Source organism: Podarcis pityusensis, assembly GCF_964106645.2.
Source record: "Podarcis pityusensis genome assembly, chromosome: 2".
Taxonomy (NCBI): Eukaryota; Metazoa; Chordata; class Lepidosauria; order Squamata; family Lacertidae; genus Podarcis; species Podarcis pityusensis.
Genome location: NC_138029.1, coordinates 43583707 through 43589706, shown reverse-complemented (window position 1 = coordinate 43589706; position 6000 = coordinate 43583707).

Below are 6000 nucleotides of genomic sequence, written 5' to 3'. Positions count from 1 at the left end.
GGCCATCCACCTGTCAGGCACCTGATGTGTCAGGTGATTTTAACTTCATTTTTTTTAAAATAATTTTTATTAAAGTTTTAAACAACAAAGAAAGAAAAGAAAAGCATACACAGTACATATAACAAAAACACACAAAAAAACCAAGATTCAACAATAAAAGAACAGAAAACATAACAATTAAAAACAATATCTCTTTTCCATTTCCGTTTTTTAGTTACTTATTTTCTGGACTTCCTCATACCTCCCTCTTTTGTATTCCAATCCAAATTACTTGTCCAGCAATTTCTTTTCCACTTTTTTAATCCCAATCTTTAGCTTTAATAAGATATTGAAATATATAACTTCAACTTCTTTAAACCTGATCTTTGGTCTTAGTATCATATAACGTTAAAATTTTCCCTCTTAATGTCAAATTTCCATTTCTTTAAACATCTTTAATCCTAATTTTTAATCTTAGTCTATCATTAACTTTAACCTGTACAGCTGGAAACCGCTTATTTTCAGTCCAACATCACTCTAACATTCTTTAATTTTGCAATGTTTCTGAAGATAGTCTTTGAATTTCTTCCAATCTTCCTCCATCGACTCTTCTCCCTGGTCACGGATTCTACCAGTCATTTCCACCAGTTCCATATAGTCCATTAATTTCATCTGCCATTCCTCCAGCGTGGGAAGTTCTTGTGTCTTCCAATACTTTGCGATGAGTGTTCTTGCTGCTGTTGTTGCATACATAAAGAAAGTTCTATCCTTTTTTAACACCATTTGGCCGACTATGCCCAGGAGAAAGGCCTCTGGTTTCTTAGGGAAGGTATATTTAAATACCTTTTTTAATTCATTATATATCATTTCCCAGAAAGCCTTAATCTTTGGGCACGTCCACCAAAGGTGAAAAAATGTACCTTCAATTTCTTTACATTTCCAACATTTGTTATCGGGCAAATGATAAATTTTTGCAAGCTTGACTGGGGTTATGTACCACCTGTATATCATTTTCATAATATTCTCTCTTAAGGCATTACATGCCGTAAATTTCATACCTGTGGTCCACAACTGTTCCCAGTCAGCAAACATAATGTTATGTCCAACGTCCTGTGCCCATTTAATCATAGCCGATTTTACCGTTTCATCCTGAGTATTCCATTTCAGCAGCAAGTTATACATTCTTGACAAATTCTTAGTTTTGGGTTCTAACAGTTCTGTTTCTAATTTGGATCTTTCCACCTGGAAGCCAATTTTCCTGTCCAATTTAAATGCCTCCATTATCTGATAATAATGAAGCCAGTCTCGCACTTTGTTTTTTAGTTTTTCAAAACTCTGCAATTTCAGTCTATCTCCGTCTTGTTCCAAAATTTCCCAATATTTCGGCCATTTGACCTCCATATTGACCTTTTTCAAGGCTTTCGCTTCCATTGGTGACAGCCACCTTGGGGTTTTGTTTTCTAGCAAATCCTTATATCTTAACCAAACATTAAATAACGCTTTCCTGACAATGTGGTTTCTAAATGCTTTATGTGCTTTGACCTTATCATACCATAGATATGCATGCCATCCAAATACATTATTAAAACCTTCCAAGTCCAAAATGTCAGTGTTTTCAAGAAGTAGCCATTCTTTCAACCAGCAAAAAGCTGCTGATTCATAGTAAAGTTTGAGGTCTGGCAGGGCAAATCCACCTCTTTCCTTTGCATCTGTTAGTATTTTAAATTTTATTCTGGGCTTCTTGCCCTGCCAGACAAATTTAGAAATATCTTTCTGCCACCTCTTGAAACAATCCATTTTGTCCACAATCTGCAAAGTTTGGAACAAAAACAACATTCTAGGCAATGCATTCATTTTTATCGCAGCAATACGGCCCAGCAGTGAAAGCTACAAATTTGACCAAATTTCTAAATCTTTTTTCACTTCAGACCAGCATTTTTCATAATTATCTTTAAATAAGTTCCCATTTTTTGCTGTCATGTTAATCCCCAAATATTTAACTTTCTTAACCACTGTTAAACCTGTCTCATTCTGAAACCTCTCTCTTTCAATCGGTGTTAAATTTTTCTCTAAAACCTTGGTTTTTGACTTATTCAATTTAAATCCTGCCACTTGACCAAATTCTTGAATCAGTTCTAAAACCCTTTTAGTACTAGATTCTGGCTCCTGTAACCTCAATACTAAGTCATCTGCAAATGCTCTCAATTTGTACTGTTTAGTTCCGACCTGTATACCTTTAACCAACTGGTCCCTTCTAATCATATTCAGCAAAACCTCCAGGACCGAAATAAAAAGAAGTGGGGAAATTGGGCAACCTTGTCGTGTCCCTTTTTCAATTTTAAGTTCTTCCGTCACAACATTATTTACAATTAGTTTAGCCTTTTGTTCTGAATAAATTGCACTTATACCATTCTCAAAACCTTGGCCTACCCCCATACCCTGTAGATTCTTCTTCATAAAATTCCAAGAAATGTTGTCAAAGGCTTTCTCCGCGTCTACAAATATCAACACTGCTTTAGTGTTTATATTCACTTCTAATTTTTCCAAGATATCAATTATATTCCTCAAATTGTCAGATAAATGTCTTCCTGGGAGAAAGCCCGCTTGGTCTTTGTGAATCTCTTCCATCAACATCTCTTAACCAAAATATCTGCAAAAATTTTGTAATCCACATTAAGTAATGATATAGGGCGGTAGTTCTTAAGCTGTGTCTTTTCAGTCTCTGTTTTTGTACAAGTGTAATATATGCTTCTTTCCACGACTCTGGTGCTCTCTTCCCCTCCATTATTTCGTTGCAGACCTCTTTCAATGGTTGAATTAACCATTCTTTTAAAGATCTATAGTATCTAGAGGTCAAGCCATCTGGTCCTGGAGATTTACCCAATTGCATGTTTTGAATGGCACCTTCTATTTCCTGTTCGGTTATTCTATGATTCAAAATTAGTTTATTTTCTTGAGATACTTTTTGTAATCCATTTGTTTTCAAAAATTGGTCTAGATCTGTTTCTTTCAATGGCCCTTGAGTATATAATCGTTTAAAGTACCTCTGGAAACAACTTCTGATCTCTGCAGGGTTCTGTATATTTCTTCCTTCCACTTCTAAGTTCGTAATCGTATTTAGTTTTTGTCTCTTTTTCATTTGCCATGCCAACAATTTGCCACATTTATTGGCCGACTCAAAAGTCTTTTGTCTCATTTGTTTAATTTTCCATTCTATTTCCTGATTCATCATTTTCATATATTGTACTTGATATAACTTTAACTCTCTCAAAATCTCTTGAGATTTGGAGTTTACTCTCAGTCTTTGTTCACATTCCTTTATTTTGTCCATTATTTTATCCTTCTTCTCATTTTGAGTTCTTTTCTTTATTGCATTCTGTTGTATTAAGAACCCTCTCATAACCGCTTTACTTGCGTCCCAGATTACTCTTTTCTCCACGTTGGTACTGAGGTGATTTTAACTTCAGTCCATGGCAGCAAAGGAAGAATCCTGTTCTTCCTTTGCTGCAGCTTGAACCTTTCTGGGACTCATGCCATCAATGACATCAGGTGCGGGGAAGGTGGGCGTGGCTTGGCAGGTCCAATTAGGTCCATGGGCTAGAGGTGCTTTAAGCTGCTCACAACAAAGCAACAAACAGTAATGCAGCATAAACAGTATGCCGGGGGTTAGAATGGATGGCCCTCAAGGTCTCTTTCACCTCCACAGTTCTGATTAAAGTGATGGTTTGACTGTGGACTAATAAGCAGAGGCTTAATCCAGACAATGGTCAACAGAAGAGTTGGTCCTGGCTTGGAAATTTGACATGTGTCAGCTGGGGCTGTACTCCCCTTAGGATCAGGTGGGCTGTTTGAGAGTGTTCCTGGACCCAGCCTTGTTCCTAGAAGTCCAGATGTGGCCAGGAGTGTCTTTGCACAGCCTTGGCTTGTGGACCAGTTATGCCCTTTCCTAGACCATGTAGATCCAGTCTTGCACTGGTTGCATCCAGATTTCATTCCTGGAACATGTTCTATGGGGAGTCACCCTTGAAAAGTGTTCAGAAACTCTTACCAGGTGTAAAATGCAGCTGACAGAGTGGTTTCTGGCGGTGCTTGCTTTTCAGAACACATTGCAGCAGTTCTTTTTCATCTGTGCTGGCTCCCATTTAACTTCCTAGTACAATTCAATAGTGCGGGTTATTTTCTATAAAGTCCTTAATAGCTTGTAACCTTGTCATCTGAATGACCACCTCCTCCCACGTGAAACTGCTCAGACATTGCATTCAATATACAATGCCTTGCTCCATGTTTCACCACATGTTCAGTATTTGGGGTGCATAAAAGAGGTAAGAAGGGGCTTGTGGTACGGAACAACTGCAAGGTTAAAGATCTTCAGCCCCGTAAGATGAAGGACAGTACTTCACATATTTCTGAAAGGAAAGCTTCCCCACCTTTCTATCTGTAAAGAAAGAAAAGCAGAGGGGTAGCTATCCATCTTTCCTAGTCAGAGGTATGGAAAGATTAAAGGGGATACCATATATCCAGCTTCTGAAAATATCTAGTTTATCAGAGACTGCAGATCTGATTTTATTTTATTTATTTATTTTTTCATCATATGGTTACTGCTACCATTTCAAAACTATTGAGGTTAAAAGCCCCACCCAGGGGAGCAAAGAACAACTAGAATATTAGCCTACCTTCAGAATAAAAATAGCTTTGTTCAAAGTGTCCCTAGGCAAATATCCATTTTTGAAAGCAATTTGTCTCATTTTACCCTTGAAGAGCAGCTCTGATAAAAGGCAACAGTCTGCCAAGGACAGTTTCTTATTTGGAACTACCACTGCAGATGTTTGAGTAGTCTTCCTTTTTTAAATGCACTTTAAAAGCTTCTGCATACTCATATATGTACAAGGTATCTGTGTGCAGCAATCAGTGGCCCATTGCTCGTTCTAATCAGGAATCATCTGGGCAGAAGCTAATGTCATGCAGGCTGGCATCTTTGTAAGTCAACCCAATAAGCCCCAGCCCAATTGCTTAGCTCTGGATTTCATCAGTGTACGAGAGGCATACAAATCTATGCCTTCACACAATGCCTTATAAGTTACTTAAAACATGTTAAACACCAGAAATGGTCATAATCAAGCCCTCTTCCAACCAAATAAAATCAGGCACGGGGAGAATTGCAGATACCCACCCAGCCAACATTACATTCTATTCCAAAGCCACTTCTGCAATTACCCCTGAAGCTGCATATACTGTAACCATCACATAAAAGGACACCACTGATATATTTGATCACATAAAGACAGTAGGCCAGATTCAACTAACCGGTCTCCCTAGCAGAAACCTATCCAAGGACAGCCAGCACAATGGGGTTTCCCCACCCCGCCCCTCCCAAATTGGCTGGTGGAGTTCAGGGGACCCCCATAACAGCATGTGGAGAGGGGAGGTTGTTCCATCAAGCAAGCAGAAATCTAAGCACTACATTACATTCCTCCTAATGGTCATAGTTACTATCCAGTGAAAACAAGCTGGTGGTGTAATAGTAAATTTAGAACTTCAGGAGTACAGAGGTATTGTTGGTTAGGAAGTCTAGGGTTAGCGTCACCTTCCTTCACCTGCACTCTTGAGCTGCCAAAAAAGTTTCCACTGCGCGAGGTTCTCTCTGTTTTCGTTGTAGGTATGCAATAACTTTTCCTTCTTTCCAAATCTATGGTTAACAAAGAGATACATTTCCCTCAGGCTCATTTCCATCGTTGCCTACTTATGCTAAGCGTTAAAGAGGAGATTAATTTTGTGAGGCAGCATGGCATGGGGAGCACAAAGATGATGGTTGACTTAAAAATAACAAATAGGGGTTGGTAGAAGAAAGCTCTTCGTTTCAGTTTCTGAGCATGCCAACTATCTTTTCCATTCTATAATAAAATCACCCCATCTATTCAGACCTCTTGATAGTACAGGGAAGAATCACAGCACCTTCCCTTCTGGTAGGTTCAATCATAACCCTGCATCCCTTCACAGCAATGCTCACCTCTAGCTCTACAT